The sequence below is a fragment of the Gorilla gorilla genome, chromosome 12, assembly GCF_029281585.2.
Source record: "Gorilla gorilla gorilla isolate KB3781 chromosome 12, NHGRI_mGorGor1-v2.1_pri, whole genome shotgun sequence".
NCBI classification, from domain to species: domain Eukaryota; kingdom Metazoa; phylum Chordata; class Mammalia; order Primates; family Hominidae; genus Gorilla; species Gorilla gorilla.
The window spans coordinates 94539699-94566999 of record NC_073236.2 but is presented as its reverse complement, the minus strand read 5'-3'; the positions used below and the strand labels follow the sequence as shown (position 1 = coordinate 94566999).

The window sequence follows — 27301 nt, the reverse complement described above, 5'->3', positions numbered from 1 at the left end:
GGGCAGTCAGTTGGAGGACCTAACAGTGCCTTCTGCCCCTGGCACATTCACCAGAGAAGAAGACTACTCTGGGACTCACCAGTATGGGATTGTGCTACGGCAACAGTCTCCTTGGAGCTCACTGGATCCTTAGAATTATTTTGTGATGCTTGTTCTGCATCTTGAAATGACAACCTGTGCCTCTGGGACTCAGCTGCAAGGAAGACAAGTGGAAGGCAAGTGGACATGTTTTTCTGTGTATCCCAAAACAGGTAGCAGTGTCCTTGCAGGTGAGAGCCCTCTTTCCACTTGCTCCCTACAGTGCTGAGCATATTATAGGTCTTAATAATACTTGATGAAAGATTTAGTGGTTTCCAGCCAACATGTTTAGATATCTATCCCTCTTCTCCACATACACCGACATGGAGTATCGATTCTTTAATTTGGAAAGACAGAAGTTGCAATAGGGCAACATATAATGGTATTACAGGCTAGGCAATCAGATGAAACATGGAGAACAAACTTAGGTGGTCCAGATATTACAGCGTAACTCTCCATCTGTAAAATGGAGATGAAACTACCTAAATAATAGGCATGTGGTGAAACAATTTAGCAAAAGTGAACACTTAGCAAAGGGTTTAGAACATCATAAATTCCTAGTAGTAGTCATTTACTTCTTTCTCTCTTTGGTTGGTCATCAAATTCGAGTTGGTAAAAGTAAAATGGCTCCATTGGAAGCTAGGAGAGAAAGATATATCCACTTAAGACAGTAGGAGGTCAATTTATGAAATTAACTCTTCCTAGATGAGGCCCTGATGGAAAAATATGAAGAGCTCACAGGAGTATTTGGCTATACTGTGATAGCTGTTTCTCTGAATGTTCAGTCCATGCTCTGCCTTCTGGGGTTGTGGAGATGGCTCCTCATAGTCCCATCCCCAAGCCACACCTGAGTGTCTCAGCAGTCGTGAATTCTAGGCTGGACAGACCCCGGGGCTGCTGATGCCACGGAGGCCTTTCTTGGGCTCTGGCCTTCTTTGCCCCACTCTGGCTGGCTAACAGCCAGCACCCAAGCCTTAAGTTAATAGGAGACAAAGAGTGGCTTCAAAAGTCTCCTTAGGGCTTTGGGGAGGAACTTGGAGATGCTTGAAAGGGGTACAGGAAGAACAGATCCCATGCATCACTGCTTCTTGTCAGTAAGGTGGGTCACGGTGGATGGCACCCATGGTACAGTCCTTTCTCCACTCTGGCAGAGGCTAAGATGCTGCCTCTTGATCAGAGAATAAGCACTTAAGGCAATCATAACCAATGCCAGCATTCTCCATCCGCGTGGAGTGTGCAGACCTGACCACGGCTGACAGCATTTAATTTCCCAAACTAAACTGGGTAGGATTTGTTTAATATCTGTTTAGCTTCAACAACCCCACTGAACATCAAGAACAAGTCAAAAGACCAGTGAGGTTTCGACTAAACTGGATTTGTTTGTTTTTGTTTTGTTTTACTGCTGTAAGGAGAGGGCAAACACTACAGAATTCTGTAGAATGAAACCACTTTCTTAGTGAAATTGCCTTAATTTAAGCAGTGATTTCTTTCCAGAAAGTTAGTAAATCAGCAGAATGTGGCCCAGAGGCAGGCAGATAGGAGGAATAGGTAAAAAGTTTAAGTCATCTGCTTGGATCACACAGCACAAGAAAGCCAAAGGAAAGAAGAAAAACAACTTCTTCTACAACAGGAATTTGTTCTCATTCCTGGTTCACAATTCTTTCTGGGAGAGGTGTATATGTATATATACGTGTGTATATATATTATATAATATATATATACACATATATATATTATATATTTATTTTTATTTTTATTTTATTTTATTTATTTATTTTTTTTGAGATGGAGTCTCGCTTTGTCGCCCAGGCTGCAGTGCAGTGGCGCAATCTTGGCTCACTGCAAGCTCCACCTCCCAGGTTCACACCATTCTCCTGCCTCAGCTTCCTGAGTAGTTGGGACTACAGGCACCTGCCACCACACCTAGCTAATTTTTTGTATTTTTAGTAGAGACGGGGTTTCACCGTATTAGTCAGGATGGTCTCGATCTCCTGAGCTCGTGATCCGCCTGCCTCAGCCTCCCAAAGTGCTGGGATTACAGGTGTGAGCCACCGTGCCTGGCCGGTATATATTTTTTATGTAAAACTTTTTCACATTTGGTCTCCAAATTTAACCCAAGACAAGGCTGTACCGGTCTTGGAGGTGAAGGTCACCCATATCAACAAAAAGGCTTCCTGCTGTAAAATTCTCTCTGTTCATCCTCTAAGGTCCTGTGTCTCTGGCTGTCCACTGTGGCTGCAGTGCTGTCCATAGCTGGCGGATTCCCGCCACTGGGTTCTTTGCTTCTGCTTCTGCTTCCAGACTGCCCAGAAAGGCTGGAGCAAATGTCATGACTGTGCAGACGAGGATGTTGCACAGCCGGGCTTCCATCTTCAGCTTCTCAATGCCCTATTATTCATTCCTGCCTGACTTTCTATTCCGTGTCCTCCCTGCCTCAAATTTCCAAGCCGCTTCTCTCTTCCCATCACCTTCATCCCCACCCCTCACTCTCAGCACAGGATCTCATTGTTTCCTTCCCCGGGAGGCTGCCTACACCCTCGCTCCCCCTTGTCTTTACCTTAACTGTTCTCTGGTCTATCGCACCTTCTTCCTGCTGCTTTGCAAGCCCACCTGCTCCACCCCTTCCTGCCCCTCCCATGATCCTGCTCCATCAGAGTCCCCTCTTGGGTGCCTTTCAATCTCTCCCTCCTTATTATTTATCCTTGAATATTGCTCAAGGGCCCATCACCCAAAGAAAACTTTCCATGCAGTCATCATGGTGAAACTTCTTTAAAGCCAGGTGCAAAATCTTTCTGCCTCTACTTCCCACACCCTGCTCAACTTCTTTTTGCCCAACCCAACTGCCTCACCATCTCCCCTTCTTGGGTCTCCTTGAAGCATCAGAAATACCTTCCAGCCTTTCTTCTTGGAACTTCCCTCCCTTTTCCTCATGGCCCGTCTCCTACTAACCCTGCCATTCCATGTTGTCTGTTGCACTGGCTCCCCTAGATGTGGGCATTCCTCAGAGTTATGCCTTCCTCCTGTTTTGTTCCATTTATCTGTTTACTCTTCCCTGGGTAGTCCTTCATGACAGTCACCACCACCAACTCCAACTCCATGTATCCAGTTGTAACTAGTGTTTTCTTTTCTCTTTCCCCAAATCCACTTCTCTCTCAGAGTTCCCAGTCTCTGTCCTGCCCATGGTCACCTTCTCAGGCACCCTGAAGAGAGCACTTCCCTTCCTCCCACCACACCTGACTGGCTGCCCCTGACCTCTGCAGGGTCCCCAGGATCTATCCCCTCCCTCCAGAAACACTGCCTCTGCCTTGCCAGTCCTCCTCCTCTCTGACCTGGGCTACTGAAATAGCCTCTGGTCCTCCTGCCTCTAATATCATCCCTTCTCAGCTTGTCCTTTTTATGGCTTACAGGGTCAATTATGAATATATAGGTTGGGTTGCATCACCACTCACTCCATCCACAAGTCTCCAACACCTTTAAGGGTTATCTGCGGTTTGCAAAACAAAGCATCTCAAAACTCCTAATTCCACTTTCCACTCCCATCAACACACTCACACAAACACATACACACCCCACACACACCCCACAGGTGCTTAACTTTCTCCTCCATTCATTTGGGACCACTCATCATTCCCCAGATACAATTTTTACTTTTATTCCTCAGTGTTTTGCTGGTTCCTTGCCTCAGAACATTATCCTCCCCTTTTGAAATCCTACTTGGCTTGTAAGGCTCACCTCTTCCATGAAGCTTTCTCCTGTTCCCCCTGGCACAGCACACTTCTTCCTCCTGTGAAGTCAGGTAGAATTTTGCTTGTCTCTCCATCACAGGACTTATTTCATCCTTGTCTTTGTTACGCCTGTATCCTGAAAGAGCCCAGCAACATGGATCTTACTATTATTTGATAGTGGCAACTTATTATTTGCTGACTGACTGAATGAATGAATGTGAGAAGTGAAATTATTTGCTGAATGAATGAATGAATGTGAGAAGTGAGATTATTATTTGCTGAATGAATGAATGAAGTACTCCACTGTTTCATGGGTGTGGTAACTATGATAACTTTCGTGGTATGCTGAGTGGTAGATCATAGCGCTTTCTCATATTAATAGCTCAGTTTTATCAGGAGCACAGTCAAGACCCTGCCAAGGCCCACAGAGCAGCCCCCCAGCTTCCCTTCCCCACTGCTGTCCATGCTTCCTCCTGGGGCATAGACCTCTCTGCCCCTTTACTCTGGATAAGATTAAGTCTCGACTTTCATTAATCTGCAGCCGTTTAAAAGAGGAACTTTGCACCCTTCACAGGGCTGCTGTGAAGTTGTCTGTTACCCCTAACACTTGTTCCCCCACTTCTTCGCCCTCTACCCTGGCCAAGATTTCCCCTCCTATCGTTCAGATACTAGCTGAAATGGTTTGGATCTGTGTCCCCACCAAATCTCATGTTGAATTGTAGTCCCTAGTGTTGGTGGTGGTGCCTGGCGGGAGGTGATGGATCATGGGGGCGGCTTCCTCACGATGGTTTAGCACCGTCCTCTTGATGCTGTTCTCATGATAGTGAGTGAGTTCTCACAAGAGCTGGCTGTTTAAAAGTGTGCAGCACTTCCCCGCTCACTCTCTCTTGCTCCTGCTTTCACCATGTAGAAGCCTCACTCCCCCTTCACCTTTCGCCATGATTGGAAGCTTCCTGAGGCCTCCCCAGAGGCAGAAGCTGTTCTGCTTCCTGTACAGCCTGTGGAACCATGAGTCAATTAAACCTCTTTTCTCTATAAATTACCCAGTCTCAGGTTTTTCTTTATAGCAGTGCAAGAACAGCTAACCCAAGTTCTTTTTCTTTCTCCCTTTCATGATGGGCTTTGCCTTGCCCTTCATGTACACCTAAGTGGAGACCTCAGTCCCTATGTCTGCTTCCCAAGGACTTCTGCATCCAGGCTTCTTTTTGAATGATAAAATGAAAGGCGTCGTAACCTAGGAAAGGCAATTCAGGACTTAGGAAATGGGCAGGGGAGTTCTGAGGGGCTGAGATCCTTCCTCCTGCTCCTTGAATGCCATAAGCAACTGTCTCTCTCCTCTATCTTGCCCTGCAATAAATTCAGGGTGGCCAGGACCACACAGAAGCCCTTCCCCCAAATACCATCCTAAAAGCAGCAAGAGGGAGCCATGCGGAGGGGAGGACAGCCTGTGATTCTGGCCTGTCCCACGGGTGAGTCAGCACTCATGTGGTCAGCCCTCTGGCTCTTCTCCCCCAGCCTAGGGAGAAAATGCTGAGTCGCACACCTTGTGGGCAGCCACGGAACCAGGGGCTCCCCTGTTGCTCTCCATCTCCCCATGCCCCGGTCAGCTCCAGGCCTCGTACCCCTTCTTGGCCTTTGATGAAGGGGCCTCGCAGGCTCCAGACAGCCGCCACCCTGGGAAGCCATCCCTCTAGCGGTCAGATGAAACGCAGGCTTCCAGGGAAGGGGCAGAGAAAGAGCCAAGAGTCTTGTGTCCCTTGTCTGTACCTGTGCAGGCCTGAGCAGGAGACACAGGGCCCCCCTCCTGGGCTGCGGGCAGAAGTGGAGCGGCCAAGACCACAACCCATCCATCCAGGTTTCCATTCATGAACCTTCTACAGGCTCAAGGCTGGAAGGCCGCCTCCTTTGCTGTGGCTTGAAGTGGTTTGCGCAGACCGAGTCCAGATATGTAATAGCTGTTCGCTATTTTCTATGAGAAGATTTATTCAAAAATAAATTTAGCTAAGAGGGGAGGAAAGTTAAAAAAAAAAAAAAAAAGGGAAAACAGAAGGACAGATTTTCTTACTGACTCACTGCCAGGGATTGAAACATGGAGGCAGGCCTTCCTTTTGGAGAAGAGAGACAGCTGCAACATTTCACGGTGTAAAGTCAGAGAATTTCCACAGGCCTGCCAGCCAGGGACCACAAAATGGTTTCAAACAACGGCTCGCTTCATGCTATTTGTGTGTGTGCGCGCGTATGTGTGCGTGAGTGTGTGTGTTTAGAAAAAGGCGAGGGTAGGGGGTGGGCAAAGGGGAAGCTAAAAAGTGTCCTTGCCCGGCCAGAGTGGGCAGGGGCGGAGTGAGCAGATGAATGAAAACGTTTCGCTGGCATGAGGGGTTTGATTGCCCCACTGCAAAATTGCTTGCAGATTCGAAAACAGCATGTTTCATTTCAAACTCATTCTCTTGCCATACATTAGCACTTGTCAATGTAACCATTAAGCACAGGCAGTGCAGAAATTTAATTACAAAACCATTTATTTTATTGAAAGAAAAATAAACCCAAGCTACCTCAAATGCATTAGGTAGGTTCAAAACATGTTCAGCTGATAACACCCAAGGGTAGGGAGGCTGCTGCAGGAATAAATGCGTCTTTCATGTGCGGTGGGGACTCGATATTAGAAACAGCTGCCTCTAGGTCCTCTTTATTTAAGTTCAATTAGGAATTAAAAAACAACCGAATTAATGAAGGGACTTTTTATATCTGCAGTCACTCGGCTGTATTCATTCTTCTCTTCCCAATTCGCCTCCCCTTTTAAGTATTTGGATTAAAAATGCTAATTACTCAAAGTGAACTTTTTATGGAATGGATCCCCCTCTCCACCCACTCTCCATCCCATCTCAGGCTTGTCTTTTGTTCTCCTAATGGGAGATTATGCAAGGCCTATCGTATTAAAGGAAATCACAAAAATGTGCTAAACACATCAAAAAGTCTCCAGTCTGTATCTTATTTATGCCTTCTTCCCTCTCCCCCACTTACGTCTTCCACACAGTTGGAAAGCCAGCAGCGTTAGGCTCTCTGGTGAAATACTAGATTTGGGTCGAGCCGCCGGCTGATGTCATGCTGGAGACCGCCTCTCCTGAGCACTAATGGGCTGCCAATAACAAGTCTGTTTTACTGTTCTTCTGGAAAGGAAAAAAAAAAAAGAGTTATTACCTTCGTGGTTTGGACTGATTTGTCAATTTAAAGTGCACTTTTTTTTTTCTGTCTGAGGTATCTACCCACAATTTCTTACAGACATCTCCTCATGCAGTCCACTCGGAGGAGGAATCTGGAAAGGGAAGATTGGTTATTTTTTCTAATTTTCCTAGCAAGAATACAAACCTCTAAAATTTCAGAGAGGCGTCTGTATTAGTTTGTTCTCATGCTGCTGATAAAGACTACCCAAGACTGGGCAATTTAAGAGGTTTAATGAACTTACAGTTCCATGTGGCTGGGGTGGGTCTCACAATCATGGCGGAAGGTGAAAGAAAGTCATGCCTCACATGGTGGCAGACAAGAGAAGAGAGCTTGTGTAGGGAAACTTCCTTTTTAAAACCATCAGATCTTGTGAGACTTATTCACTATCACAAGAACAGCACAGGAAAGACCCGCCCCCATGATTCATTTATCTCCCATTGGGTCCCTCCCACAACACATGGGAATTATGGGAGCGACAAGATGGGATTTGAGAGGGGACACAGAGCCAAACCATATCAGCATCATTGGATCATTTGCCTGGTGGGAGGTGGGGAGTGGGAGGCAGATAGGCATGGAGGGGGCTCTTCTCCTGCAAGTTCATTTTTAGGTCTTGTAACTACACTGATGTGCAGTAGCAGACCTTTGTGACATTTACTCAGTGATGATTCTGCCTCTGTCACTACTGTCCAGTGTGAGACCTAAGGAGGGCTTCCTGGCCTGTTTCAGAAGGGCCTCCAGAGCTCTGTTGCCCCTTGCAAGACCACGGCCAGTGCTTTCTGGGGCTACCCACATTGTCGTCTAAACTGCTCTGAGACCCACCAGGCACAAAGCCAGGCAGCTTGGAAATTGGCTGGACGGGCACGGCTGCCTCTGACCCAGCTGCCTTGATCTGCCCTTGACACATACTCTTCATGCCAAAGACCCATGGAACCCGAGTCAGGGACAACACATTCAGAAAGAGAAATTCACCATTCCAGGGAGTAACCCTTTACCAATAGATTGTAGATAAGCACTTGCTTGGAGAAGAGAAAGGAAGGCAGAAGGAAGCAGGAGGGAGGAGTGGGTCATATTTTAATATTCTAAGAGACTTGGCATCTAACTTGAGCCCTGCAAACCAAGGAGGCAGCAGGGTAGAGTGGGCCTCCGTGGTGTTACCATAAGTGCATCAGCAGAGAAAATAGCAAAATACTGCAAACATTCCCTGAGGGGTTCAAAAAAGTGATACCCTACCCTGACCCAGCCCTGGAGAGATGCTCTTCTAAAACCATGTATATGAAAGAGCAAAGGGTCCGGGGGCGGGGGGTGGGAGGGAGGTGGTAGGGTGGGGGTGTGTGGGAAGAGAGGGCTGGATTGTTTAATGCACTGTTACTGAAGGAATTTCCACTTGGGTACGTATGTGCTGTAGACTTTCTGAACATCACATCTCACTCAATAAAAGTGCACGCCAACACCACGTGCTCTGTTTATGTCTCTCCCTATCCAGCGCACTGGATGGATGGATGAAGGCACTCTCCCAGGCTTCCAACTCTTGGTAAGTGTGCATTTTCTAATTACATTTCTCAGCCTGGGCTTCAGACAGGAGAGCTCAAAAAATGTATTCCAGTTTTACAAATAACAATGGTTTTTTAAAGAAAGCAACTCAATGATTCAAGAATGACTTCCTTTCTCTTATTCTTGTCTTCAAGAGTAAGAAGTAAACTCCCAGGAAACAGAATTGGTTTCCTCTCCTAGGAGTTGGGTTGTAGATGGAGCATGCAAGTCCTTCAAAATGATCCCATGGCTTAGAAGCAAGAAGAGGGGAAGGTAGAATGGGCTTGCATCCAAGGGGCCTTCTAGAGAGTGTGGAATCCTGAATTGTGCATAACAGAGTGTGCCTGAGAAACAGGAGAGCTGGATGTCATACCCAAAGCATCATTTTCACAGGCAAAGATACTCCTTCTCCCTAAGGAGCTACAAAACCCATAGCAAGATCATGTGGCAACTAGGGCCACCTGCTTCAAATAGGGTTTTCTCTCCCTGTTTTGATCCTTTACCCCCACTCATTTCCCTGCTCTGTGACACACAGAGTAGATAACACCACCTTAGCATTGAGTTTTAACCATTTATTCACATATATTTGTTGAGTACTATATTCTGGGCATTATACTAGGCATTGGGGATTTAATGAAGAACAAGACAGACAAAGTTCTTGCCACTGTCATTTAAATCCCAGTAAGGGAGGTAGACATGAATCAGGTAAACAAATAAATGAAAGGGCCACAAACTGTTAATGCTTTGAATGGAATAAATTGAGCATTAGAGTGGGCTTTAATGGGAAGGTTTGTCTGAGGAGAGTTATGCTAGATCTAAAGGCAGAGAAGGAGCCAGCCCCATGGAGAGCTGGGAGGAAAGTGCCAACAGTGACAGATGCAACAGGCAACACAAAGCTCTAACGCCCATGAGAGTGTGGCCTGACTGGGATCAGCCAGAAAGCTGTTGTGACTAAGTGTGATGAGTGAGGTTGGGCAGTAGCGTGGACACAGAACGTTCTACATGTAGTGAGAAGCCACTGAATGTATTTTTAACAATGGATGAGCATATTCTGATTTATATCTTAAGAAGGTGATTTTCTGCAAATATGGAAATGAACTGGAGGTGGGCAAAGGTAATAACAGGGAGATCCTTCGGAGAGTATTGCAGCTGAAGTGAGAGATGCTGGCCAGAATTGGAATGGTGGTGAGTGTTCTGCCTCTTTTTGTTTCACGTAGGTTGATTTGTTTTTTTAGGCAGTTTGAGAGTTCTTTGAGAGCAAAGAGCTTATTTTATTCTTCACAGGATAAAGGAGGAGCCCCACTCCTCACCACCAGTATGTTCATATGATGCAACAAGAACATACTTCTTCTCTGCTTGGTCTTCAGTGCAGGGCAGCCTGACACACGCTATTCTTCTGACCTCCTATGCCATCACTGCCCTTTTGTGGGGACATGATGCTCATGTCCCCCAAATACTTCCCTTTTTCCCCTCTTCCCAAACTATGACAGGACTTTCCCAGAGCCCTTCTACTTAGAATGTTCTTTCTTTTTGGCAAAGCCTGGCTTTTCTTGCTATCTAAATTGTCTAATAAAATACTAACTCTCTGAAGGCTTTTCCTGATTCCTGGGGTAGTGGCAGCAATGTGCACCTCTGTGCTCCCATGGTGCTTTGTTCACATCTGGAGTTTTGCACTGCTCACACCATGTTGTACACTCTCTGCTTGAGTGTCTGTCTCCTAACCAGATCCCTAGCTCCTGGTTACAAACTCATTGCCAAATCTCAGCCTTTCCTTTAAAGAGAAGTCAAGGTGAGGATAGATTTTGAATCATGTTATATTTGAAATCATGGTATTACATGGTTAATAATAATAAATCTTATCATTATAAACTTCCATTGGACTTTACACTTCTATTAAACTCTTAAATAATTTTAAAAGTTTAACTTCTATTAAACTCTTAACTTGAAACTTTTAACTTCTAATAAACTCTTAAATCTTATCATGATAAACTTCTATTGTTTTTTAACACCTAAGCTGTGGCCTCAAATTTAAACAGAAAACAGGCCTGGTAGAATGCAAATCCATGCTCCTAATGAATGGCTGAGTGTGTGAGCTAGAAGATTGATCAATAGAAATTATCTAATCTAAAGACAAGAGGAAAAAAAAGGTTGAAAAAATGAACAAGCTTCAGGGACATGTGGGACAATATCCAAATGTTCCATATGCAGTTAATTACAGTCCCAGATGCAGATAACAAAGATAATGGGGCAGAAAATATATCTGAGAACATACTGGCTGAAAAACTTTGGAATTTGTTGAAAGACATAAATTATAGATCCAAAAGCACGGTGAACTCCAAACAGGATAATTTTGAATAAAATCCTATCTAGGCACATCATAATTAACTTCCTGAAAACCAAAGATAAGGAGAAAATCTTGCAAGTACCCAGAGAAAAATGACCGATCACTTACAGGGCCATGACTCAAATGACTATGGACTATCAGTGGTGGTGAGGGAGTGGAATATGGACTTACACTGTTTCAAGGTTTCTACATTTTATGTAAAGAAATGCAATATTAACTAAATAAACTGTGAAAATAGAAGGATGTTTGTGTGATAATCAGATCAGCCATTTAAAAATGAATCCAATGTGATGTATCTAAAAATCTAACAAATAAAAAAGTTAAAACAAAATTATAAAATGTATTCAATTTAAAAAGGTAGGAAGGGAGAACAGAGGAACTAAAAACAAAGTGGACAACTAAAAAGAAATATAGTCTTAATACAATCATATTAATAACTACGTTAAATGGTAATGGACAAAATATTCCAATTAAAGGGCAGAGATTACCAGAATAGACTGTTCTTTAAAAAGCAAGATCCAACTATATGCTGACTAGAGGAGATGAGCTTTAAAAACAAAGAGTCAATTAATAAGGAAGACATAATCATAAATGTATATGTGCCTAAGAATAGATCCTCAAGATACATAAAGCAAAACTTGACAGAATAAAAGAAGAAATAGAACATTTTACAATTATTGTGGGATATTTGAATACTCTCTCTGCAATTGGTAGACTGCAGGACAAAAATTCAGTAAAGTCATAGAGAATCTGCGCAGCCATATCAACACCCTAGCCTAATTGATGTTTACAGAACACTATACCCAGCAACTGGAGAATAAACATTTTTTCCAGCTGTACATACTCACCAACAAGGACCATATCCCAGGCTATAAGACAAATCCTAAAATAAATTATGGGATTGAAATAATAGTAGGATAGATCCTCTGATCACAATGTAATTAAATTAGGAATCAATTAAAATAAGTTATCTAGAACAAATCCAAATAATCAATTAAAACAAGTCATCTAGGACAAATCCAAATAAATATATTGCACTTCTAAATAATCCGTAGATGAAAGAAGAAACCACAGAGAAATGATAAAATATTTAAAACTTAATGATAGGGAAACTACAACATAAACTAGAACAGTGATTAAAGGGAGTTTTATGGCTTTGAATTCTTACATTAGAAAAGAAGAAAGGTTTAAATTCAGTGATTTAAAATTCCACCTCAAATCCAAAGTAAACCAAAGTAAGTAAAACAAAGAAAATAATAAAGAGCAGAAGTCAATGTAATAAGAAACAGATAAGTAATTTAAAAAATGAGTAAACCCTAAAGTTAGTTCTTTGTAAAGAATACAAAAACTGATAAATTTTGTCAGACTTTGTAAGAAAAATGGAGAACAAAAATTACTAATATCAGGAATGAAAGAGGACTTATCACCACAGAAATCACAGATATTAAAATGTTAAAAAGAGAATATAAGAACAGTATAAGGAACTTTATACCAATAATTTCTGCCAAATAGTTGAAATGGACAAATTTATATAAATATAAATCATCAAAATTTACACAAGATGAAATAGAGAATCTGAATTATAGGCCTGGGTAATTTCACTGGTAAATTTTATCAAACATTTAAAGAAGAGATAACATCAAACTTACAAAAACTCTTAAAAATTAGAGGAGGACAGGGTACACCTCCCAATTTGGTTTATGGTACCAGCAAAACTCTAATACCAAAGCATGACAAAGACATTGCAAAAGGGAACACTACAGGCCAACATCCCTCATGAACATAGATGCTAAAATTTATAACAAAATATCAGCAGATTAAATCCAACAATATATAAAAAGGAATAAAACATCATGACCAAGGGAGATTTATCCTGGGAATACAAGGTTGGTTTAATATTCAAAAAATTAATCAATATAATATACCACATTAAGAGAATAAAGTAGAAAAACCATACAATCATTTCAGTGGATGCAGAAAAAGTATTTGACAACATTTAATATATGTTCATAATAAAAACTCTCAGCAATCTAGCACAGAAAAGAACTTCTTCAACCTGATAAAGGGCATCTTTAATGATGAAATATGGAACAGTTTCCCAGCAAGTTTGGAAACAAGGCAAGGATGCCCACTCTTATGACTTCTATGCAACATTGTACCATCAGTCCTAGCCATTACACTAAGGCAAGAAAAAGAAATAAAGCTTTTAAAGATCAGAAAGACAGAAGTAAAATTGTGTCTATTTGCAGGTGATAATTTTTTGTATAAACAGTTCTAAAGAATCTACACAACTACAATTAGAACTAACAAATGAATTTAGCAAGGTCACATGTTACACGGTGAATATATAAAAATTGATTTTATATTTTATTAATTTGCAGCAAAAAATTAGAAAATGAAATTGAAAACCATTAATTTACAAGAATGACAAAAATATTTAGGAATAAATTTAAAAGATGTGCAAGACCTATATGCTATAAAATGACAAAATATTGCTGAAATAAATCGAAGAAGACATAAATATATGGAGAAATATACTGTGTTCATGGATTACAAGACTCCATGTTGTCAAGATGTCAGTTCTCCCCAAATTTGTCTATAGATTCAATGCGAAATTTTAGTAGGCTCTCTTTGTACCAATTAATAAGTCCATTATAAAATGTATATGAAAGTACAAATGACCTAGGATTACCAATATATTTTTTATAAAGAAAGACAAAGTTGATAGTCTTCTTGACCAAAGAACAGATGTGTAGATCAGTAGAACAGAATAGAGGGTCCTAAAATAGATCCATAAATATACTATTGATTGGCTTTCAACAAAGGTGCAGGGACAATTCAATGAAGAAAGAATGTTCTTTTCAATAAATGGTACTGGAACAATTACATGTTCATATACTCAAGAAAAGGAAGAAAGATGAAAGGAAGGAAAAAGACAAAAAGAGAGACGGAACCTCTCTCTACCCTCCTTACCTTGTAGCATATTCAAAACTAAAAATAGATCATAGACCTAAATATAAATCTTAGACTATACAATATCTAGAAGGAAATATAGGATAAATTGTTTGTGACCTTGTGTTATGGTTTTAATGTGTATTCTCTTCAAAACTCAGATTGAAATTTTATTGCCAATGTAATGGTATTGGGATGTGGGCCTTTAAGAGGTGATTGGGCCATGAGGGCTCCACCCTCATAGATGGGTTTAATGTCTCTGGAAAAGGGCCTTTGGGGGTAGGTTCTCTCCCTTTGCTTTTCCACTCTTCTGCCATGTGAGGAAAAATGTTCCTTTCTCTGGAGGATGCAGTGTTCAAGGCACCATCTTGGAAGTGGAAACCAGACCTTCACCAGACACCAAACCTGTTGTTGCCTTGATCTTGGACTTAAGAACTATAAGAAGTAAATTTCTCTTCTTTATAAATTACTAAATCTCATGTATTCTGTTATAGCAACACAAATTGGACTAAGACATCTTGGGCCATATTTCTTGGATACAAAACCAAAAACATAATTTACAAAAGAAAATAAGATAAATTGGACTTTATCCAAGTTAAGCAGGGAGCAAAGTATTACTTTATTAATAGCTTAAAAACAGGCTTGCCCAGATCCCATAGCCAGCAAATGGCAGAGTCTAGAAATGAACTCAGGGCAGTCTGACTCCAGCATCTACAATTTTATGCACAATATTCTCATACAACTCTACTTGTAAGTTACAGTGTAGGGAGCATAGACTTCAACAGCACAGCTGTGCCTCTGAGCTAATTGGCCAAGAACTGCCTGCTGCTCCCCACCCTAATCCTCCGCTTGGACCTGAGGGATGTCTGAGTGCTTAAGCATTAGCAACACTGAATGAGCTTTCAACAAACCCAGCGATGCTTCATCACCAAAGAAAAATGTTATGACAGAAGTTAGGACCAGGCTGTCTTCCCTGAAGATTTGCTAGCTCAATCTTGATAACTCGTTCTTGCCGAAAACAAGGGCTGTCCATGTGACTGGTATCACTCCGGGGGCTATGCTACAGTGAATGCAGTTAGGCAAGAGCTTACACCTCAGTGAGAGCTTGCACAGGGAGGGATGAGCAGGGTGTAGGGCTGAAATCCACAGTGTGGGCCCTTTCCTGCCATTCCTGTCTCTGCTTTTTTCCTTCCTACAGTGCTTCCCTTGGGACTAGGCACATAGTGGGTTTCAATAAAGACTCATTGCAGGCCCTGAGGCCAGTATATGGAGCTGCCTGGAATCCATGCAGTGGCATTGCTCCAGAGAGGGAGCTTCTGTTGGGTGAGTTCATATACCCCTAAGACCAAACAGCTGCAGCACAACACCATTTTGAGAGCCCAGCCCCCATCAGACTGCATCCTGTCCTGGGGTCCAACAGCTCCTGTGTCTTCACATCCCTAGAGCCTCACTGACATCCTCCTTCATCCACCCAGAGGACTGCAGTGGCATGATGCCAGCTGGACCCAGCAATATGACAGGAGCACCAACACTCTAGCACACCCAGTGTCCTGCACTTTGCAGCACACTGGGGAGGCTACCCCAGGACAAAGGGAGCTGAATGTCATGCTCTCCAACACATGACAGTCACCTGCCTGGGGGCACTGCCTCTGATAGCAACCCCAACCCCTAGCAGCAGGGCTGCAGCACACTTACACATACCCTGAGGACAGGCTCTCTCTACCCACTGCCACCATTGCTGCCACCATCCAGGCACTTTAACTGGGGATGGGGGCATTTCCCCACCCTGCCCATCATAGCCTGCACCCATGCAGGCCTGGGGACAGGCCCATCCCACTTGGCACCACACCTCTCAGTGCCCAAGCATGCTTCCTGGGGATCTGGGAATCACCTCGCCCCATCCACTACTGCAGGGATCTGTGCATTCCTCCTAGGGCCTGAGGATGGGCCCACCCAGCCTGCCACCACAGCTAGCACCAACTCACACATGCTACCTGGGGCCCTAGAGACTGGCCGACCCAGCCCATCACTGCCACTACTAACACCAGCACCTTCCACCTGGGAATGTCAGGATTGTTCCACCACTGTTATTGCCATCGCATGCTGCCCAGGGGACGGAGGACCTTCCCATCTGCCTGGCTCACCACTGCCACTAATGGCAACTGAATATGCTGTCTGAAAGCCCAAGAATCAGCCCACTTGGGCCCACTAACAGTGGTGTCCATGTATACCACCTGGGAGCTCAAGGACAGACACATTTGGCCCACTACTGTCACTACTGGGGCCTGAGAGCTGGCCTACCTGGCACCTCAGTCTCCAGCAAAGCCTCACCACGGCCTCTGCTAACAACCACAGCCGAAGCCACTGAGGAAATCACAGACATCACTGACACTGCTTACAGCCAAAGAAATCATACAGAGAATACACACCTGCATGCACCCAGAACCAAAGCTAATGTACTCTACCCAACCAACACCAGAGATACATCTATAAGAAAGAGTCTTCCCCATGAGAGCCAATTCAAAAAATTGGAAGAAATTATTATTACACCAGATGCACAGATATCAACGTAATGGCACAGGAAACAGAAACAGCAAGGAAATATGACACTTCCAAAGGAACACAATAATTCTCCAGCAACAGATTCCAGTGAAAAAGAAATATATAAAATGCCTAGAAAAGAATTCAAAATAATGATATTAGAGAAGCTCAGTGAGATACAAGAAAACACAAATAGTACAAAGAAAGCAGAAAAACAACTCAAGATATGAATAAGAAATTCACCAAAGAGATAGATGTAAAAAAGAACCAAATAGAAATCCTAGAATTCAATGAATGAAATAAAAAATATGATCAAGAGCTTCAAAAATAGACTAGATCGAGTAGAAGAAAGAATTTCTGATCTTGAAGACAGGTCTTTTGAAATAATCCAATCAGACCCCTCCCCTGCCAAATAAAAAAGTCGGGGGAGAATAAAAGAGAATGAAGAAACAGTATTGATATATGAAGCAACACTATAAAGTGACCAAATATTCATGTTTGGGGATTTTCTCAGTGAGAAGAGATGGACAAAGGCTCAGAAAACCTATTTAACAAAACAATACCTGAAAACTTTCTAAGTCTATCAAGAAATTTAGACATCCAGATACAGGAAGCTCATGGAATCCCAAATAGATACAACCCCAAAAGGTCTTCTCCAAAGCACATATAGTCAATTGTCAAAAGTCAAAGACAAAGGAAGAATTCTAAAAACAGCAAAAGAAGAGCATCTAGTCACATATAAGAGTGTATTGCTCAGTAAAAGCCTAGGAGAGAATGGGATGATATATTCAAAGTGCTGAAGGAAAACCATTAGTAGCTAAGAATACTATACTCAGCAAAGTTTCCCTTCAAAAATAAAGGAGAAATAACATATTTTCCAGACAAGCAAAACTGAGGGAAATCATAGACCAGCCCTACAAGAAATATTCAAGGGAGCCCATCACCTGGAAGCAGAAGAACAATACCTACCATCATGAAAGCACACAGAAGTATAAAACTCACTGGTAGAGCAAACATACAAACGAGGAAGAGAAAGAATTCAAATGTTACCACTACAAAAAATACACCAAACCATATTGATAAACAATGAGGGAAAGGAACAATGTTTACACAAAACAGCCAGAAAACAACAAAATGACAGAAATAAGTCCTCAAATGTCAACAATAACCTTGAATGTAAAAGCATAAAACATTCTACCAAAAAGATACAGACTGGCTGAATGGATTAAAATTTTAAAAGGCATGACCCAACTATATGCTACAAGAAACTCACTTCACCTGTAAAGACACATATAGTCTGAAAGTGAAAGGAGAGAAAATGATATTTCATGCAAATAGAAACCAAAACCAGGCAGGTATAGCTATACCTACATCAGATAAAACAGACTTTAAGTCAAAAATAGTAAAAAGAAATAAAGAAGGTCTTTTATATAATGATAAATAGATTAATTCAGCAAGAGGATTGAATAATCCTAAATATATATGCACCCAATACCAGAGCACCCAGATATAGAAAGCAAATCTTATCAGATCAAAAGGGGGAGATAGATTCTAATACAATAACAGTTGGGAACTTCAACACCCCACTGTCAGCATTAGACAGATGATCTCAACAGAAAATCAACCAAGAAACATTGGATTTAAACTGTACTTTAAACCAAATGGACCTAACAGACATCTACAGAACAATTTATTCAACAGTTGCAGAATACACATTCTTCTCATCAGCACATGGAACAGTCTCCAGGATAGACCATATGTTATGCCAGAAAATAAGTCTCAAAAATTCTCCTAAACATCAAAGTCATATCTAGTGTTTTTTCAGATGACAGTAGAACAAAACTAGAAATCAATAACAAAGTGGAACTTTGGAACCTGTACAAATACATGGAAATTAAACAACATGCTCCTGAACAACCAATGGGTCAAGGAAGAAATTATAAAGAAAATTTAAAAAATTCTTTAAATAAATGAAAATGGAAACATAACATATCAAAACCTGTGAGATACAGCAAGCAGTGCTAAGAGGGAGGTTTATAGCAATAAATACCTACATAAAAAAATAGAAAGATGTCAAATAAATAACCCAATGATGCATGTCAAAGAACTAGAAGAGCAAGAACAAACCAAACCCTAAATTAGTATGAAGAAAGAAATAATAAAGATTAGAGCAGAACTAAATGAAATAGAGACAAAAAAAGGACCAACAAAACAAAAGTTGTTTTTCGAAAAGATGAACAAAATTAATAAACTGAAGTATACTAACCAAGAAAAAAGAAGAATCAAAAAAATAACATAAACCAGAAATGAATAAGGTGACATTACAACTGATACTGCAGAATACAAAAAAACCCTCAAAGACTATTATGAACAACTACAAGATAACAAACTGGAAAATCTAGAGCAAATGGAAAAATTCCTGGACACATGCAACTTACCAAGATGGAATCTGGAAGTAACAGAAAACCTGAACAAACCAATAGGAGTAATGAAAAAGTCTCCCAACAAAGAAAAGTCCAGGACTGGATAGCTTCATTGCTTTATTCTACCAAACTTATAAAAAGGAACTAACACCAATTCTCCTCAAACTATTCCAAAAAAATTGAAGAGGAATGAATTCTCCCTAACTCATTCTACAAGGCTAGCATTATCCTCATACCAAAACCAGACACAGACACAACAACAAAAAAAGAAAACTGCAGGCCAATATCCTGATGAACATAGATGCACAAGTTCTCAACAAAACACTTGCAAACCAAATCCAACAGCACATCAAAAAGATAATACATAATGATTAAGTGGAATTTATCCCAGGGATGCCAGGCTCATTCAACATTTACAAATCAATAAATGTGATACATCACATCCACAGAATTAAGGACAAAAACCACCATCTCAGTAGATGCAGAAAAATGATTTTCATAAAATTCAACATCCCTTCATGATAAAAACTAACAACAAATTAGGCATAGAAGGAACATACCTCAACATAATAAAGGCCATGTGTGACAAACACATAGCTAACATCATACTGAATGGGGAAAAGCCAAAAGCCTTTCCTCTAAGAACCAGAACAAGACAATGATGCCCACTTTCACCACTCCTATTCGACATAACCATGCACCAAATATGCTCATGCATTGATCTTGAACTTCCCAGCCTCCAGAACTGTAAGAAATAAATTTCTTCTGTTTATAAACTACCCAGTTTATGGTATTTTGTTATAGCAGCTAAAACAGACTAAAGACAATTCTCTTCAAACAAATCTGGGCACATGCATTTAAAGGTCATGCTGAGCTTTGTTTGGTGAAGGGAAAGAGTAGCCAAGTCTTCATTCTGTCTTTTTGACCAGTTTGGCTCTGGGCGAAACTTGCCAACCCCTCAGGAAAAAATGTGTTGCAACTATCTATCAGGAGTCCTTGAGCATCTCTCGCAGCCACACTTGGCTTCTCATGAGATAGATCAGAGTTTACTGCTTCCCCTTCACAGTCTCCGGGAAGAATTCAGTAAATATGTTTTCCATCGTGTGTGTGTGTGTGTGTGTGTGTGTGTGTGTGTGTGTGTGTGTGTGTATGTGTGTGTATTAGATCAAAATCCTGGGGAAAGGCCTTGGCTGACCCATCTTTTAATCAGTATAATTATATCTTATGCACCTACACTATATACTAGCCCAATGCTGACAAAACATGCTCTTTGCCTTCAGCAAGCTTTCCATCTTCATAAGGAAAGGAGTCTCACTGGTAAGCATCGAGAACGTTCAGTCAAGTCCTGGGTCATACTGTACATGGTCTGTCTCTTGTAGGAGCAGAGACAAGCCACTGTGGCCTGGAGGAGCTTGTCGAAGCCTTCACGGAAAGGGCTGGGAAGGTCTTGAGGGACAAGAACATAATGTGAAACCAGAAAGCATGAACTAAAGCCAGGGAGGAAAAATTGCTGTCTGGACAGATGCACACATGACCAAGCCCGCTGGTGGTCGGTAGCCAGTTCCTCTGGGTTTTTGGGGCCTCTCTAGCCACATGCTCCTCTTAGCAGGGCCAGGCCAAAATTTCCACAAACATTTCCATCCTGAATTCAGCCAGGTTGGGATATTTCATTCTACCAAAAAGAGGAGCCAGAAGCTTTGACCTGAATGCATAAAACTAAGGTAGAAAAACAATGTTTGAAATTTTTCTTCAGAAAAAGAAAGCCCCACCAATAATCTGGAAATTCTTCATAGGGCAGCAATTCAAACCAGCAGCTTAAACTCCTTGACAGAGGGGAAAAACTCTGTGAAGCGCCTTCCCAAACTTCGATCATGATCCTGTTGTTCCTGGGAGAAAGAGAGCCTGAGACATGGCCTTGCTGCCTTGGGTCTTTAAGAATTTGGGTCTGCCTCCAGTATCTGATGCTACAGCCAAGTCCTGGCCCTTCTCTTCCAATGCACCCGCAGTAACACTGATCCCAGTGCATTCCTCCCATTCTTCTGCCTCACAGCAAGCTTCAGGTCAGAGCAGTTGTAAGATCAGATTTGTTTGTGGAATAAAATGCTTTAATAGTTCAGCAGAGGGTGGAGGGAAAGATGAAACCAAGATGGCTGAAGCACTTATACCCGATGGAATGCTGTTTGCAAGATCACGGGAGAATGGTTGGGCAGTAGGATAGAGGGAGGACCAGGGCCCCTTAGGGTCAGCCCTCAACTCTAGGCAGCTGCCCAAAAACTATAGTTGGTAAGGTCCCATTGGAAGGCAACTGAGCAATAAGGAAGTCCCTAAGTTTACAGTAACTGCAGTGTCAGAGCCACAGTATAGGCGAGCTGCCTGTCAGGTGGCCAAGGATCCCAGACCCCTTCTGCTTGGAGCTCTGCTCCAGAGATCTTTGAGCACCTTGGTTGCCTGGGTGTTCAGATTAGCAGAAGGAGAGACAATGGCAGGGACAACACTGCAGTACCCTCCCATAGATTCCCATGGCTTATGGGACATATTACAATCCCATAATAACCAGGAAATCAAGGCCTTTAAATTTGGCCCTAATCCATCTGCCCAACCTAGGTGCACCCTTGCACATTCCCTGTGCTTCAGCGAAGCCAAATGTTCTCAGTTCCTCCCTGTTCCTCCCTCTGGGCATAACCTTTCCTCATTTCTCCGCTTTCTTAATCCCACTGTCTTCGAGGTCCACGAAGCATTCTGACTTGATGGGTCCACAGTAAGCTCTTCTTTCTTCAGGGCTGGATTACACTAACTGAAGATCACCCTAGAGTTTACACCAGCAAAGCATGAGCAACTACAAATATTGTTTGGCAAGAATTTGTTCTCAGAAATTTTCCTTTAAAAGTACTGAAATAATCATAATGGGAAAGACATGAACTTTCTTGGACTTCTTTACTATAATTTTGTTGTTTATAGTATCACTTATTTTTAATAATGTGGAAGGGTGCCCTATAATTTTTTTCAGAGTTTCTAAGTCCCCTAGATCTGAACCCAGACTGTCTCTCTCTGACCACTTTGCCAAGTGGCAGCCTGTCTTGCACATAGGGGCCCTTAATCACACGTGCCTTGCATATGGTTATGTAACTGTTTCCGGTCTCACTTCCCAATTAGATAAGAATCTCCTTCAAGGCCAGCAAGAAGTATTCTGCATAGTAAAGAGGTGTGCTGTGTGGATGGCTGCTAGTACAGTCCCTGGCACAGTCAAACCTCAACACATTAGATATTTCTGTTATTATTATTTTACTTCTTTGTATCACCCCAGAGATTTTTATTTTCTTCAAAGATTGAACATGGCAACTGACAGGAGCTTAATGGATACTCGTTACATTTTATTGCAGTGATATTGTACCTACTAAATTAAATGGTGGACCAGAGAGCCAGTGTGGCATGATGAAAAGCAGAGTCTCCAGAGATGTGATACTTGGGTCCAAATGCTGGCACCACCACTTGAGGCAGATGACCTGGCCTCGGGGGTCTCTGTTTCCTTGTCTGTAATGCCTACTTCATAGTTTTGTTATGAGAATGAAGTGGATTAATACTTGCATGGTGCTTCACACTGTGCCTGGAACATAGTAAGCCTGACGCAGGTATCTTAAATAGAGATATCACCAAATAGAGTTGGGGAGAAGTTTACCTAGGGAAAAAGTTTTCAAAGTCGTACCAAGAAGACTGGTGCTATTTTACTGATTTGAGAGACCAGGTCCCCCTTTTTGGTAATACCATTTGCATATAAGCATCTAGTATGCTAATTCCATTGACTCTCATCTCTTTTTCAAAACAGACGCAGCAGGATCTCTGGCAGGATTTGACTAATGACTGACCTTAAAGTACATACCTTTAAGTAAAATACAAATATTTTTAATTCAAACCCTCCTCTCCTTTAGGGCTGTGGATGCTGTGATATATCACCCTGACCTCTCTTCAGGACTTTTGGGAGTCCTGCCACCTGTCAGCGCTCTCTGAAATCTGCCCTCAGCTGGAGAGAGCTCTTGGGGCAACCAAATCCAATGACTGGTTGACATGGAGAATGGAGGCCCATCTGCCTCACCCCAACTTGGGGCAGCTCTGCAGGTCATCCGGGCCCAGAGTTCCCCATGGGGTCAGCTAAGGCCTTTGGTGAGACTGCAGGACATTCCAGCATCTCCTTTTGTCCAATCCTGTTTTTCTCCCTTCTCTTCCACAGATATTGATCCTGGGTGCACTCTCTAATTAGTATCCCGCACACTCATCTCTATCTCAGAGTCCACTCCAGGGAGCTTTGCCTGCACCACCAGTTGCAGCAACACCAGCAAATTCACTCGTTTTTACTAATTCTGATTTGACCTCTAATTTACAATTACCTGGATTGCATCCGTAACTAAGATGACCATACAGACTGGTTTGCCTGGGACAATCCATTTGTGACTTTCATTACCAAGAGACTTAATTATTATTAATAGCAATGCTTTTTACTTTTAAAATATCCACAGTTTGAACAATAAATTATATAGCCACCCTACCTATATAAACAGCCCTAATGTTCCCAGGCCTCACTGCCAGCATGAAAAAATAGTACATTGATGTAGTGTAAATTTCCTGAGCTTAGAGCTCCCACTAAATATAACTTCAGAACCTCAGCCCCCTTGCAAGAGCTCTCCACACTGACCCTACCCTGCTTCCTCCCCAGAACACCTGAGTGACCATCAGGAGCCCACACATCCTCAACAGATCACACTGCTGCTTGGCCACTGCTCTCCACCCTCTTCTGAGGCTGCTGCTTATACCACAGTGTTGATGGCCTCCTCTCTGCTCCCCAGAGCAGATGCTCCCACCAACACTGCTGCTCTTGGGCATCAGATAGGTTCTGTGAGCTTCACCATTGTCAGAAGGCCCAGATGGCTCCGGGAGGTCCCATGGATGCTCAGCCCAAACCAGGTTTTGAGTCTTTATTTCGGTTGTAGCTTGATATATCTATACACCCCACCTCCGTACAGTAAATGAAAAAAATCATCCCTTTGCCAAGACATTCTTCTCTCTGGATCCCACAGCAGAGTGGTGGGCTCTATATGGGTGCAGTTGGTCTCATTTTATCTACAAAGCTCTTTTCCACTGAGGGCCACACATAGGCCATCAAGGTGGCTGGATCAGGTTAGGGTTTAATAGCCTCCAAACTATACCTGGAATCCCTATTCCTGCCTAACCCTATGGTTCAAATTCTTTTTTCCAGGAGTTTTCTCACACTCCATGCAAGTGAGTTGGCGCAGATAGACGTGGGGAAATTGGAATCTAACTCCACATAAACCAGTTATGTATACAGGAAGTCCTTATTTTGCATAGTAATGCAAGACCATAAAAATGACTGTGTAAGCTGAAACTCCGCAAAGCAATCTTAATCGAAGGGAATAATTACAGTTGTTCTGTGACCTTTAAACATTTTTGTCAAAACATTAAACATTCTCTTACTGTTGTTTATAAATGCATAGGGAAATGAAAAATTAACAAAACTAATATTTATTTATTACACTGTAATTTAAAACATTAGAAACATTGAGAATTAAGGTGTTTTATTTCTTTGTAAAAAACATATCAAAAGTAGTTTGCACAGTTCTTGCCTTTCTCCCCTTACTGTATAGCTTATGATACAGCTGGAGCAACTTTTCTATGCCTTGGTGAATTGTCGTACTTTGTTGTAAGTGTAGTCTAGTTCTAAGTCAGCTCCTAATGTTTTATCCTTTGCTCTTGCAATGTTACAAAATATCTATAAGAATTCCTTGAAGGTGGAGTTTTTTACCAGTGCCACTTCCACTGGGACATCTTCATTTTCTTGGAATCTGGATGCAGATTTCCCAGCTGCATCCTTACGTGTGCTAGCAGCTTCATCACTAGCTTGACATCAATCAATTCATGCTAAATTCTGGAATGAGGAAACAAGCCTTTACTGGCAGTAAAATATTCTTCTTCAGTATCCTTGTAACTACCATTTTCTTTCTATGTGGCAACTAAGATCAATGCTTTGGCCAGGATGCAAGCCAAACTACTTCGGATTTTGAAGTATTACAGTCTTCAATCCAAAGTAGAAAACTCTCCAAGCATAAGCAGCTTTCTGTTCCTACCGCAATTTAAACTAAGAGATGAAGCAACGTTACCTTGCTTTTAATACACATTGGATTTTTCCAGTGCAGTTTGTTCCATAGCTCCATGCAGGCCATGGTGCATCCAGTCTTTGCTCTGCTCTTGCCAATTTCACATCTTCAATCTAATCACATCCAGTTTACTGGCAGCATTATCACTTTTTGTTTCTTTGTTGCATTTTTATTTTTGTTAGCTTACCCTCTATCCAGTGATCCATTTTTTGTAAAATTTTCATCACATGGATTTATCACTGGAAGACAAGGAGGCAACACAACTTCAGATTTTGCTGTCTGGGCATGAACTGAGTAACAGATATGCAATGACTAATCAAGGACAGGCTTTGAAAGAAGTGATGTGATTGGTTCATCATGATGTGCATCTGTTGTTTATATCATGATTTGTGGACTGGCAAGCAGGCAGTGAAGTTTGTACTTTATGCAATTATAGTTAATATATACTGTGGTGACTGAAATTTGAACTAGTTGTTGGGAACTTGTATTATTTCGCTAAACTGAAACTTGTGCACATCAGTGCCATAAAAAGCAAGGACTGCTTTATTAATGTATACCAACCAAATACTTTTGGGCACATTCACAGCACAGCACTTCCTCCTCCTTGTGGTTGGACGGTTCCACGTGACCAGCCTAGCCAATGGATTGTGAGCAGAAGTTACATGTGTCAGTTCCATGCCAAACCATTTGATGGAGAGTCAGTCCTGTCCTAGCCCCTGAGGATATCAGAGGAGGTGGCTGCTCTGTTAGCCTAAGTCTCTGAGCAACAAAGGTGAGCAGAGGCCCCCTGCTGAGACATGATGGACATGTAGCATAAGCAAGAAGTAAACCTTTGTTTTAAGCCACTGAGATCTTGGGGTTATTTGTTTCTGTAGCACAGCAACTCGTTATGATTGATATAAAATATCATCAGGAGGTAATCTAGGAAAAGGAGGATAGGGAGCTGGGCAGAATTTAGAACTCAGAAATTGGCAGCTGATAGTAAAAGGGCTCCAAATTTGTAGGGGCAGGAGTAGAGGAAGAATCAGGGGCATGTACTTAAAAAATCTTTATATGATTTAAAAAAATTAGCACAGACACAGAAAATAAATGTATAGCTTAATAAATTATTAAAAAGTGAAGGTTATCCATTTATGGATTAATAGATTAATGGACTATCATGGGAGTGGGACTCGTGGTTTATAAGAAGAGGAAGACAGACCTGAGCTAGCACTCAGCCCCCTTGCCATGCAATGCTCTGTACCAGTTTAGGACTCTGCAGAAAGTGCCTACCATCAAGAATGTCTCTCGCCAGACGTGGTAACTTGACCTTGAACTTCTCAGCCTCCATAACTGTGAGAAATAAATTCCTTTTCTTTATAAATTACCCGGCTTCAGGTATTCTGTTATAAGCAATAGAAAATGAGACTGTTTCCTTACCCCTCCCTCTTTGCCCTCAAGAGGCGACCACTTACTTGCCTCTTATGGAAACACCCTCCTTCCTTTTCTCATGCCATTATCAGTCCACATGTGCATCCTTCAACATTGTGGTTTAGTTTTACTTTTTAAATATTTTAAAGTCTCTTTTAATGTACAGACTTCCCCTTTACCACACTCCTTTCCCCTTGTGAATGTATGTGTTACAAGAACTAGATCATTGGTAGAGTTTCCCACAGCATAGATTTTGCCACTTGTGCCCCCACGGTGCCATTGATGTGTTCCCCTGGCCCCTATATTTCCTGTAAATTGCTAGTTGGATCTATAGGCTTGATCCAATGTGGGTTTGATTATTTTTGGCAAGACAGCGTCATAGGTGGTGGTGCCTTTGTTCTCCAGAAAGTGTAATCATCTTTAAAATAATTATTATTTTAATAATAACCATAGGTGTTCATTTATTTGGGGTTACAGAATGGCAAAATTCCAATTTGAAATGTCTCCTGTTCTACTCTGGTTACCAATGATGCAGTTCAAATGGGACCATCAGGGTAAATGCTTGATGTTTTTGTTTGTTTGTTTCTTCAGAATTCAAAGCTTTGTCACATACAGGTACTAGTTGCTAAGATCTGAATGTGGCAAAACTGTTGTAAAGGTCAACCTGGCCTCCATTGGCCCAGTCTTCTCTCCCCAGGTCCTTTGACCTCCTGAGAGATCACCCCAGGCCCTGTGAATCTCAGTTTTTCTTCCCATCTCCCCACCCCGTCAGAGCCCACCTTCAAGGAGGGAAGGTCCTCATGCTCGCTCACCTTAGGAGGTAAATTGTGGGCATTGTCCACTCTAGGGAATGTGGATTTTAAGGCCTCTCTCTCAAATATTGTCTCACTTAGTCCCTGTGGAGTTCAAAAC

The 27301-nt window shown here is 42.0% G+C and overlaps 1 long non-coding RNA gene across 1 annotated transcript; it reads left to right on the top strand.

Annotated features, from left to right (window-relative positions):
- The first annotated feature begins 165 nt into the window (after positions 1 to 165).
- Positions 166 to 23799, top strand: LOC129531574 (uncharacterized). The gene is made up of 3 exons (XR_008676841.1): positions 166 to 269; positions 8509 to 8556; positions 23524 to 23799. It is a non-coding gene; the product is annotated as an uncharacterized lncRNA (long non-coding RNA).
- Positions 23800 to 27301: the final 3502 nt, after the last annotated feature.